Source organism: Procambarus clarkii, chromosome 54 (genome assembly GCF_040958095.1).
Source record: "Procambarus clarkii isolate CNS0578487 chromosome 54, FALCON_Pclarkii_2.0, whole genome shotgun sequence".
NCBI classification, from domain to species: Eukaryota; Metazoa; Arthropoda; class Malacostraca; order Decapoda; family Cambaridae; genus Procambarus; species Procambarus clarkii.
The window spans coordinates 9,614,004-9,627,054 of record NC_091203.1 but is presented as its reverse complement, the minus strand read 5'-3'; positions in this window follow the sequence as shown (position 1 = coordinate 9,627,054).

The window sequence follows — 13,051 nt, the reverse complement described above, 5'->3', positions numbered from 1 at the left end:
CATGGCGACCCCATCTACTTGCTTATACATGTGCCCATCCGGGCTCAAGAAGGGTGCCTCTTTAGTACAAGCTTGGAGTAGTTTCCTCAGAATATTTTCTGGTATGTCAAGAGGAGTACAGGCTGGATCACGATACACTCTGTCGGCTATCATTCCGATTGTCTCGTCCACAGGTACGTTGGTAAACAGCGATACCAACGTACCTGTGGACGAGACAATCGGAATGATAGCAGACAGAGTGTATCGTGATCCAGCCTGTACTCCTCTTGACATACCAGAAAATATTCTGAGGAAACTACTCCAAGCTTGTACTAAAGAGGCACCCTTCTTGAGCCCGGATGGGCACATGTATAAGCAAGTAGATGGGGTCGCCATGGGTTCTCCCCTAGGTGTCCTGTTTGCAAACTTCTACATGGGTACCATCGAGCAAAAAGTCTTAGTCGACATGAACTTGAAACCGGCCATATACTGCAGGTATGTTGACGACATTTTTACACAGGTACCTGATGTCAGACATCTGCAGGAGCTGAAGGAGGCATTTGAGCAGAGTTCCGTGCTGCGTTTCACTTACGAGATGGAAAAGGATGGGAAGCTGCCCTTTCTAGATGTAACAGTCATGGAAAAGGGCGGAGGTTTCCACACTGCAGTCTACACTAAGGAAACAAACATAGGAATGTGCCTAAGTGCCAACAGCGACTGCCCTGACAGGTACAAGAGGAGTGTTGTTAACGCATATGTCGACCGTGCTCTCAGCCACAGCTCAGAATGGAAGCAAGTCGACGAAGAACTCTGTAGGGTAAGGCAGGTCCTAGTCAATAACGGCTTCTCCAATGGTTTCGTCGAAGACATCATAAGAAGGAAAGTGAAAAGCCATGCAACCTCTGAAGAGACAACTAACACAACACCTATACCCCCTATTAGACTATTTTACAGGAACTTCTTTTCCACAGCTCATAAAACGGAGGAAAGGGTCCTGAAAGATATTGATAATAGAAACGTTATCCCCACAGACAAAAATCAGAGGATACAACTGACGATTTACAATAAAACCAGAAAAACGGCCAGCCTACTCATGAGAAACTCTCCAGACACAAAACAGAACGCTTTAAAAGAGACTAACGTCGTCTATGCTTTCAAATGCCCACTTGGGGGACTGTAAGCTCCAAAAAACCCAGTATATAGGCAAGACAACAACATCTCTTTCTAGGCGTTTAACGATGCATAAGCAACAGGGCTCCATTAAGGAACATATAATCTCTTCCCACAACCAAACCATCGCCAGAGAAATCCTAGTAAACAACACAGAAATCATCGATAGATACAGCGATAGCAGGCGGCTTGACGTTTGCGAGGCACTACACATCAAGAAGTCAACACCAGCAATCAACAGCCAATTATTGCACAACTATATTCTACCCACCTCAAGACTCCGCTCCAATATAGAAGCATCAAGAAATATGGACCAATAGGCTTTCTACAAACACTTCTATTCAATACTCATTGTTTGTGTTCTGTCTTGTGTTGATACTTTTAATACCCTATTAAATATCCCCTCTTGTTCTGTCTTGTGTTAATGCCACATCACCCCTCCCACCTCACTCAAATGTAGATATAAAATCGGAGATACGTAAGTTCAGTTGTGTATTTGTGAACTAAAGTCTTTGAAAATGTAATAAGTTTTACGAAACGCGCCCATGTCGCGTCAGACTAGAAATAAAAATGAATTTTGGAGAATTGATTTTTGATTTACCTTCAACAGTGAAGCGTAATGTACGAAAGATTGAGAAAATTCGTGTTAGAATTATTAATCTTACTTTTTCGGTCATATTTAATAATATATGTCTACAGGAAAGACTGCTACCAAAATATACTAATATATATATATATATATATATATATATATATATATATATATATATATATATATATATATATATATATATGTATATATTTTGGGGATGGTGGTTGAGGTGATGGGCCTGCACGAGAGGCCCACTCTGTGGCACAGCGTGCTATTTATATATATATATATATATATATATATATATATATATATATATATATATATATATATATATATATATATATATATATATATATATATATAAATATATATATATATATATATATATATATATATATATATATATATATATATATATATATATATATATATATATATATATATATATATATATTAGTATATTTTGGTAGCAGTCTTTCCTGTAGACATATATTATTAAATATGACCGAAAAAGTAAGATTAATAATTCTAACACGAATTTTCTCAATCTTTCGTACATTATGCTTCACTGTTGGAGGTAAATCAAAAATCACTTCTCCAAAATTCATTTTTATTTCTAGTCTGACGCGACACGGGCGCGTTTCGTAAAACTTATTACATTTTCAAAGACTTCACAAATACACAACTGATTAGAACTTGCGTTTCCCTGATTTTATATCTACATTTGAGTGAGGTGGGAAGGGTGATGTGGCATTACATTTGAGTGAGGTGGGAAGGATGATGTGGCATTAACACAAGACAGAACACTAGAGGATATTAATAGGGTATTAAAAGTATCAACACAAGACAGAACAGAAACAATGGGTATTGAATAGAAGTGTTTGTAGAAAGCCTATTGGTCCATATTTCTTGATGCTTCTATATTGGAGCGGAGTCTTGAGGTGGGTAGAATATAGTTGTGCAATAATTGGCTGTTGATTGCTGGTGTTGACTTCTTGATGTGTAGTGCCTCGCAAACGTCAAGCCGCCTGCTATCGCTGTATCTATCGATGATTTCTGTGTTGTTTACTAGGATTTCTCTGGATAGGATTTCTCTGTTGTGTATTTGTGAAGTCTTTGAAAATGTAATAAGTTTTACGAAACGCGCCCGTGTCGCGTCAGACTAGAAATAAAAATGAATTTTGGAGAAGTGATTTTTGATTTACCTCCAACAGTGAAGCATAATGTACGAAAGATTGAGAAAATTCGTGTTAGAATTATTAATCTTACTTTTTCGGTCATATTTAATAATATATATATATATATATATATATATATATACAACTTTAGAACACTTTCCCACCAGGAGACTCGAACCCTAGCCAGCACAGAAGCCTTCCAGCAACTGGCATAACAGTTACGCCTTAACCCTCTGCACCACCGCTCAGACCCTTAAAAGAGATGGTAATTTCGGAGTATTTAAATCCCCCAAAGATCAACACCTCCCAAGAGCACCAGAGCAAGTGAGGGGTCATTTAGACGTTAATTTCATCAAGTCCCTGTTAATATGGGAAGACACAGTGTCTCTGCTTAAGGCACAACTCTCCTAAACACGAGAGTTAAGTATACAACTTTAGAACACTTTCCCACCAGGAGACTCGAACCCTAGCCAGCACAGAAGCCTTCCAGCAACTGGCATAACAGGTACGCCTTAACCCTCTGCACCACCGCTCAGACCCTTAAAAGAGATGGTAATTTCGGAGTATTTAAATCCCCCAAAGATCAACACCTCCCAAGAGCACCAGAGCAAGTGAGGGGTCATTTAGACGTTAATTTCATCAAATCCCTGTTAATATGGGAAGACACAGTGTCTCTGCTTAAGGCACAACTCTCCTAAACACGAGAGTTAAGTATACAACTTTAGAACACTTTCCCACCAGGAGACTCGAACCCTAGCCAGCACAGAAGCCTTCCAGCAACTGGCATAACAGGTACGCCTTAACCCTCTGCACCACCGCTCAGACCCTTAAAAGAGATGGTAATTTCGGAGTATTTAAATCCCCCAAAGATCAACACCTCCCAAGAGCACCAGAGCAAGTGAGGGGTCATTTAGACGTTAATTTCATCAAGTCCCTGTTAATATGGGAAGACACAGTGTCTCTGCTTAAGGCACAACTCTCCTAAACACGAGAGTTAAGTATACAACTTTAGAACACTTTCCCACCAGGAGACTCGAACCCTAGCCAGCACAGAAGCCTTCCAGCAACTGGCATAACAGGTACGCCTTAACCCTCTGCACCACCGCTCAGACCCTTAAAAGAGATGGTAATTTCGGAGTATTTAAATCCCCCAAAGATCAACACCTCCCAAGAGCACCAGAGCAAGTGAGGGGTCATTTAGACGTTAATTTCATCAAGTCCCTGTTAATATGGGAAGACACAGTGTCTCTGCTTAAGGCACAACTCTCCTAAACACGAGAGTTAAGTATACAACTTTAGAACACTTTCCCACCAGGAGACTCGAACCCTAGCCAGCACAGAAGCCTTCCAGCAACTGGCATAACAGGTACGCCTTAACCCTCTGCACCACCGCTCAGACCCTTAAAAGAGATGGTAATTTCGGAGTATTTAAATCCCCCAAAGATCAACACTTCCCAAGAGCACCAGAGCAAGTGAGGGGTCATTTAGACGTTAATTTCATCAAGTCCCTGTTAATATGGGAAGACACAGTGTCTCTGCTTAAGGCACAACTCTCCTAAACACGAGAGTTAAGTATACAACTTTAGAACACTTTCCCACCAGGAGACTCGAACCCTAGCCAGCACAGAAGCCTTCCAGCAACTGGCATAACAGGTACGCCTTAACCCTCTGCACCACCGCTCAGACCCTTAAAAGAGATGGTAATTTCGGAGTATTTAAATCCCCCAAAGATCAACACCTCCCAAGAGCACCAGAGCAAGTGAGGGGTCATTTAGACGTTAATTTCATCAAGTCCCTGTTAATATGGGAAGACACAGTGTCTCTGCTTAAGGCACAACTCTCCTAAACACGAGAGTTAAGTATACAACTTTAGAACACTTTCCCACCAGGAGACTCGAACCCTAGCCAGCACAGAAGCCTTCCAGCAACTGGCATAACAGGTACGCCTTAACCCTCTGCACCACCGCTCAGACCCTTAAAAGAGATGGTAATTTCGGAGTATTTAAATCCCCCAAAGATCAACACCTCCCAAGAGCACCAGAGCAAGTGAGGGGTCATTTAGACGTTAATTTCATCAAGTCCCTGTTAATATGGGAAGACACAGTGTCTCTGCTTAAGGCACAACTCTCCTAAACACGAGAGTTAAGTATACAACTTTAGAACACTTTCCCACCAGGAGACTCGAACCCTAGCCAGCACAGAAGCCTTCCAGCAACTGGCATAACAGGTACGCCTTAACCCTCTGCACCACCGCTCAGACCCTTAAAAGAGATGGTAATTTCGGAGTATTTAAATCCCCCAAAGATCAACACCTCCCAAGAGCACCAGAGCAAGTGAGGGGTCATTTAGACGTTAATTTCATCAAGTCCCTGTTAATATGGGAAGACACAGTGTCTCTGCTTAAGGCACAACTCTCCTAAACACGAGAGTTAAGTATACAACTTTAGAACACTTTCCCACCAGGAGACTCGAACCCTAGCCAGCACAGAAGCCTTCCAGCAACTGGCATAACAGGTACGCCTTAACCCTCTGCACCACCGCTCAGACCCTTAAAAGAGATGGTAATTTCGGAGTATTTAAATCCCCCAAAGATCAACACCTCCCAAGAGCACCAGAGCAAGTGAGGGGTCATTTAGACGTTAATTTCATCAAGTCCCTGTTAATATGGGAAGACACAGTGTCTCTGCTTAAGGCACAACTCTCCTAAACACGAGAGTTAAGTATACAACTTTAGAACACTTTCCCACCAGGAGACTCGAACCCTAGCCAGCACAGAAGCCTTCCAGCAACTGGCATAACAGGTACGCCTTAACCCTCTGCACCACCGCTCAGACCCTCAAAAGAGATGGTAATTTCGGAGTATTTAAATCCCCCAAAGATCAACACCTCCCAAGAGCACCAGAGCAAGTGAGGGGTCATTTAGACGTTAATTTCATCAAGTCCCTGTTAATATGGGAAGACACAGTGTCTCTGCTTAAGGCACAACTCTCCTAAACACGAGAGTTAAGTATACAACTTTAGAACACTTTCCCACCAGGAGACTCGAACCCTAGCCAGCACAGAAGCCTTCCAGCAACTGGCATAACAGGTACGCCTTAACCCTCTGCACCACCGCTCAGACCCTTAAAAGAGATGGTAATTTCGGAGTATTTAAATCCCCCAAAGATCAACACCTCCCAAGAGCACCAGAGCAAGTGAGGGGTCATTTAGACGTTAATTTCATCAAGTCCCTGTTAATATGGGAAGACACAGTGTCTCTGCTTAAGGCACAACTCTCCTAAACACGAGAGTTAAGTATACAACTTTAGAACACTTTCCCACCAGGAGACTCGAACCCTAGCCAGCACAGAAGCCTTCCAGCAACTGGCATAACAGGTACGCCTTAACCCTCTGCACCACCGCTCAGACCCTTAAAAGAGATGGTAATTTCGGAGTATTTAAATCCCCCAAAGATCAACACCTCCCAAGAGCACCAGAGCAAGTGAGGGGTCATTTAGACGTTAATTTCATCAAGTCCCTGTTAATATGGGAAGACACAGTGTCTCTGCTTAAGGCACAACTCTCCTAAACACGAGAGTTAAGTATACAACTTTAGAACACTTTCCCACCAGGAGACTCGAACCCTAGCCAGCACAGAAGCCTTCCAGCAACTGGCATAACAGGTACGCCTTAACCCTCTGCACCACCGCTCAGACCCTTAAAAGAGATGGTAATTTCGGAGTATTTAAATCCCCCAAAGATCAACACCTCCCAAGAGCACCAGAGCAAGTGAGGGGTCATTTAGACGTTAATTTCATCAAGTCCCTGTTAATATGGGAAGACACAGTGTCTCTGCTTAAGGCACAACTCTCCTAAACACGAGAGTTAAGTATACAACTTTAGAACACTTTCCCACCAGGAGACTCGAACCCTAGCCAGCACAGAAGCCTTCCAGCAACTGGCATAACAGGTACGCCTTAACCCTCTGCACCACCGCTCAGACCCTTAAAAGAGATGGTAATTTCGGAGTATTTAAATCCCCCAAAGATCAACACCTCCCAAGAGCACCAGAGCAAGTGAGGGGTCATTTAGACGTTAATTTCATCAAGTCCCTGTTAATATGGGAAGACACAGAGTGTTCTAAAGTTGTATACTTAACTCTCGTGTTTAGGAGAGTTGTGCCTTAAGCAGAGACACTGTGTCTTCCCATATTAACAGGGACTTGATGAAATTAACGTCTAAATGACCCCTCACTTGCTCTGGTGCTCTTGGGAGGTGTTGATCTTTGGGGGATTTAAATACTCCGAAATTACCATCTCTTTTAAGGGTCTGAGCGGTGGTGCAGAGGGTTAAGGCGTACCTGTTATGCCAGTTGCTGGAAGGCTTCTGTGCTGGCTAGGGTTCGAGTCTCCTGGTGGGAAAGTGTTCTAAAGTTGTATACTTAACTCTCGTGTTTAGGAGAGTTGTGCCTTAAGCAGAGACACTGTGTCTTCCCATATTAACAGGGACTTGATGAAATTAACGTCTAAATGACCCCTCACTTGCTCTGGTGCTCTTGGGAGGTGTTGATCTTTGGGGGATTTAAATACTCCGAAATTACCATCTCTTTTAAGGGTCTGAGCGGTGGTGCAGAGGGTTAAGGCGTACCTGTTATGCCAGTTGCTGGAAGGCTTCTGTGCTGGCTAGGGTTCGAGTCTCCTGGTGGGAAAGTGTTCTAAAGTTGTATACTTAACTCTCGTGTTTAGGAGAGTTGTGCCTTAAGCAGAGACACTGTGTCTTCCCATATTAACAGGGACTTGATGAAATTAACGTCTAAATGACCCCTCACTTGCTCTGGTGCTCTTGGGAGGTGTTGATCTTTGGGGGATTTAAATACTCCGAAATTACCATCTCTTTTAAGGGTCTGAGCGGTGGTGCAGAGGGTTAAGGCGTACCTGTTATGCCAGTTGCTGGAAGGCTTCTGTGCTGGCTAGGGTTCGAGTCTCCTGGTGGGAAAGTGTTCTAAAGTTGTATACTTAACTCTCGTGTTTAGGAGAGTTGTGCCTTAAGCAGAGACACTGTGTCTTCCCATATTAACAGGGACTTGATGAAATTAACGTCTAAATGACCCCTCACTTGCTCTGGTGCTCTTGGGAGGTGTTGATCTTTGGGGGATTTAAATACTCCGAAATTACCATCTCTTTTAAGGGTCTGAGCGGTGGTGCAGAGGGTTAAGGCGTACCTGTTATGCCAGTTGCTGGAAGGCTTCTGTGCTGGCTAGGGTTCGAGTCTCCTGGTGGGAAAGTGTTCTAAAGTTGTATACTTAACTCTCGTGTTTAGGAGAGTTGTGCCTTAAGCAGAGACACTGTGTCTTCCCATATTAACAGGGACTTGATGAAATTAACGTCTAAATGACCCCTCACTTGCTCTGGTGCTCTTGGGAGGTGTTGATCTTTGGGGGATTTAAATACTCCGAAATTACCATCTCTTTTAAGGGTCTGAGCGGTGGTGCAGAGGGTTAAGGCGTACCTGTTATGCCAGTTGCTGGAAGGCTTCTGTGCTGGCTAGGGTTCGAGTCTCCTGGTGGGAAAGTGTTCTAAAGTTGTATACTTAACTCTCGTGTTTAGGAGAGTTGTGCCTTAAGCAGAGACACTGTGTCTTCCCATATTAACAGGGACTTGATGAAATTAACGTCTAAATGACCCCTCACTTGCTCTGGTGCTCTTGGGAGGTGTTGATCTTTGGGGGATTTAAATACTCCGAAATTACCATCTCTTTTAAGGGTCTGAGCGGTGGTGCAGAGGGTTAAGGCGTACCTGTTATGCCAGTTGCTGGAAGGCTTCTGTGCTGGCTAGGGTTCGAGTCTCCTGGTGGGAAAGTGTTCTAAAGTTGTATACTTAACTCTCGTGTTTAGGAGAGTTGTGCCTTAAGCAGAGACACTGTGTCTTCCCATATTAACAGGGACTTGATGAAATTAACGTCTAAATGACCCCTCACTTGCTCTGGTGCTCTTGGGAGGTGTTGATCTTTGGGGGATTTAAATACTCCGAAATTACCATCTCTTTTAAGGGTCTGAGCGGTGGTGCAGAGGGTTAAGGCGTACCTGTTATGCCAGTTGCTGGAAGGCTTCTGTGCTGGCTAGGGTTCGAGTCTCCTGGTGGGAAAGTGTTCTAAAGTTGTATACTTAACTCTCGTGTTTAGGAGAGTTGTGCCTTAAGCAGAGACACTGTGTCTTCCCATATTAACAGGGACTTGATGAAATTAACGTCTAAATGACCCCTCACTTGCTCTGGTGCTCTTGGGAGGTGTTGATCTTTGGGGGATTTAAATACTCCGAAATTACCATCTCTTTTAAGGGTCTGAGCGGTGGTGCAGAGGGTTAAGGCGTACCTGTTATGCCAGTTGCTGGAAGGCTTCTGTGCTGGCTAGGGTTCGAGTCTCCTGGTGGGAAAGTGTTCTAAAGTTGTATACTTAACTCTCGTGTTTAGGAGAGTTGTGCCTTAAGCAGAGACACTGTGTCTTCCCATATTAACAGGGACTTGATGAAATTAACGTCTAAATGACCCCTCACTTGCTCTGGTGCTCTTGGGAGGTGTTGATCTTTGGGGGATTTAAATACTCCGAAATTACCATCTCTTTTAAGGGTCTGAGCGGTGGTGCAGAGGGTTAAGGCGTACCTGTTATGCCAGTTGCTGGAAGGCTTCTGTGCTGGCTAGGGTTCGAGTCTCCTGGTGGGAAAGTGTTCTAAAGTTGTATACTTAACTCTCGTGTTTAGGAGAGTTGTGCCTTAAGCAGAGACACTGTGTCTTCCCATATTAACAGGGACTTGATGAAATTAACGTCTAAATGACCCCTCACTTGCTCTGGTGCTCTTGGGAGGTGTTGATCTTTGGGGGATTTAAATACTCCGAAATTACCATCTCTTTTAAGGGTCTGAGCGGTGGTGCAGAGGGTTAAGGCGTACCTGTTATGCCAGTTGCTGGAAGGCTTCTGTGCTGGCTAGGGTTCGAGTCTCCTGGTGGGAAAGTGTTCTAAAGTTGTATACTTAACTCTCGTGTTTAGGAGAGTTGTGCCTTAAGCAGAGACACTGTGTCTTCCCATATTAACAGGGACTTGATGAAATTAACGTCTAAATGACCCCTCACTTGCTCTGGTGCTCTTGGGAGGTGTTGATCTTTGGGGGATTTAAATACTCCGAAATTACCATCTCTTTTAAGGGTCTGAGCGGTGGTGCAGAGGGTTAAGGCGTACCTGTTATGCCAGTTGCTGGAAGGCTTCTGTGCTGGCTAGGGTTCGAGTCTCCTGGTGGGAAAGTGTTCTAAAGTTGTATACTTAACTCTCGTGTTTAGGAGAGTTGTGCCATATATATATATATATATATATATATATATATATATATATATGTATATATATATATATATATATATATATATATATATATATATATATATAAGCCTATACTTGCATAAACCACAAGTGAAGATAAACAATCTTTGGACAACACCCACCAGTGGGACTCGAACCCAGAAAGCACAACTACCTTCCAGTAGCTGGCATAACTAGTATGCTTTAACCCACTACGCCATCAGACCTTACAAAAGAAGTAGATAGTTCAAGATATATATATCTCAAACATCTCTACCTCCCGAAGGCACCAGATGAGTGAGGGGTCAGTCTGCAATTTTCGTCAAGCCACTGTCAATGTGAGAGAACTCGTGTCCAGCTTATAAGCCTATTCTTGCATAAACCACAAGTGAAGATAAACAATCTTTGGACAACACCCACCAGTGGGACTCGAACCCAGAAAGCACAACTACCTTCCAGTAGCTGGCATAACTAGTATGCTTTAACCCACTACGCCATCAGACCTTACAAAAGAAGTAGATAGTTCAAGATATATATATCTCAAACATCTCTACCTCCCGAAGGCACCAGATGAGTGAGGGGTCAGTCTGCAATTTTCGTCAAGCCACTGTCAATGTGAGAGAACTCGTGTCCAGCTTATAAGCCTATACTTGCATAAACCACAAGTGAAGATAAACAATCTTTGGACAACACCCACCAGTGGGACTCGAACCCAGAAAGCACAACTACCTTCCAGTAGCTGGCATAACTAGTATGCTTTAACCCACTACGCCATCAGACCTTACAAAAGAAGTAGATAGTTCAAGATATATATATCTCAAACATCTCTACCTCCCGAAGGCACCAGATGAGTGAGGGGTCAGTCTGCAATTTTCGTCAAGCCACTGTCAATGTGAGAGAACTCGTGTCCAGCTTATAAGCCTTTACTTGCATAAACCACAAGTGAAGATAAACAATCTTTGGACAACACCCACCAGTGGGAGGTAGAGATGTTTGAGATATATATATCTTGAACTATCTACTTCTTTTGTAAGGTCTGATGGCGTAGTGGGTTAAAGCATACTAGTTATGCCAGCTACTGGAAGGTAGTTGTGCTTTCTGGGTTCGAGTCCCACTGGTGGGTGTTGTCCAAAGATTGTTTATCTTCACTTGTGGTTTATGCAAGTATAGGCTTATAAGCTGGACACGAGTTCTCTCACATTGACAGTGGCTTGACGAAAATTGCAGACTGACCCCTCACTCATCTGGTGCCTTCGGGAGGTAGAGATGTTTGAGATATATATATCTTGAACTATCTACTTCTTTTGTAAGGTCTGATGGCGTAGTGGGTTAAAGCATACTAGTTATGCCAGCTACTGGAAGGTAGTTGTGCTTTCTGGGTTCGAGTCCCACTGGTGGGTGTTGTCCAAAGATTGTTTATCTTCACTTGTGGTTTATGCAAGTATAGGCTTATAAGCTGGACACGAGTTCTCTCACATTGACAGTGGCTTGACGAAAATTGCAGACTGACCCCTCACTCATCTGGTGCCTTCGGGAGGTAGAGATGTTTGAGATATATATATCTTGAACTATCTACTTCTTTTGTAAGGTCTGATGGCGTAGTGGGTTAAAGCATACTAGTTATGCCAGCTACTGGAAGGTAGTTGTGCTTTCTGGGTTCGAGTCCCACTGGTGGGTGTTGTCCAAAGATTGTTTATCTTCACTTGTGGTTTATGCAAGTATAGGCTTATAAGCTGGACACGAGTTCTCTCACATTGACAGTGGCTTGACGAAAATTGCAGACTGACCCCTCACTCATCTGGTGCCTTCGGGAGGTAGAGATGTTTGAGATATATATATCTTGAACTATCTACTTCTTTTGTAAGGTCTGATGGCGTAGTGGGTTAAAGCATACTAGTTATGCCAGCTACTGGAAGGTAGTTGTGCTTTCTGGGTTCGAGTCCCACTGGTGGGTGTTGTCCAAAGATTGTTTATCTTCACTTGTGGTTTATGCAAGTATAGGCTTATAAGCTGGACACGAGTTCTCTCACATTGACAGTGGCTTGACGAAAATTGCAGACTGACCCCTCACTCATCTGGTGCCTTCGGGAGGTAGAGATGTTTGAGATATATATATCTTGAACTATCTACTTCTTTTGTAAGGTCTGATGGCGTAGTGGGTTAAAGCATACTAGTTATGCCAGCTACTGGAAGGTAGTTGTGCTTTCTGGGTTCGAGTCCCACTGGTGGGTGTTGTCCAAAGATTGTTTATCTTCACTTGTGGTTTATGCAAGTATAGGCTTATAAGCTGGACACGAGTTCTCTCACATTGACAGTGGCTTGACGAAAATTGCAGACTGACCCCTCACTCATCTGGTGCCTTCGGGAGGTAGAGATGTTTGAGATATATATATCTTGAACTATCTACTTCTTTTGTAAGGTCTGATGGCGTAGTGGGTTAAAGCATACTAGTTATGCCAGCTACTGGAAGGTAGTTGTGCTTTCTGGGTTCGAGTCCCACTGGTGGGTGTTGTCCAAAGATTGTTTATCTTCACTTGTGGTTTATGCAAGTATAGGCTTATAAGCTGGACACGAGTTCTCTCACATTGACAGTGGCTTGACGAAAATTGCAGACTGACCCCTCACTCATCTGGTGCCTTCGGGAGGTAGAGATGTTTGAGATATATATATCTTGAACTATCTACTTCTTTTGTAAGGTCTGATGGCGTAGTGGGTTAAAGCATACTAGTTATGCCAGCTACTGGAAGGTAGTTGTGCTTTCTGGGTTCGAGTCCCACTGGTGGGTGTTGTCCAAAGATTGTTTATC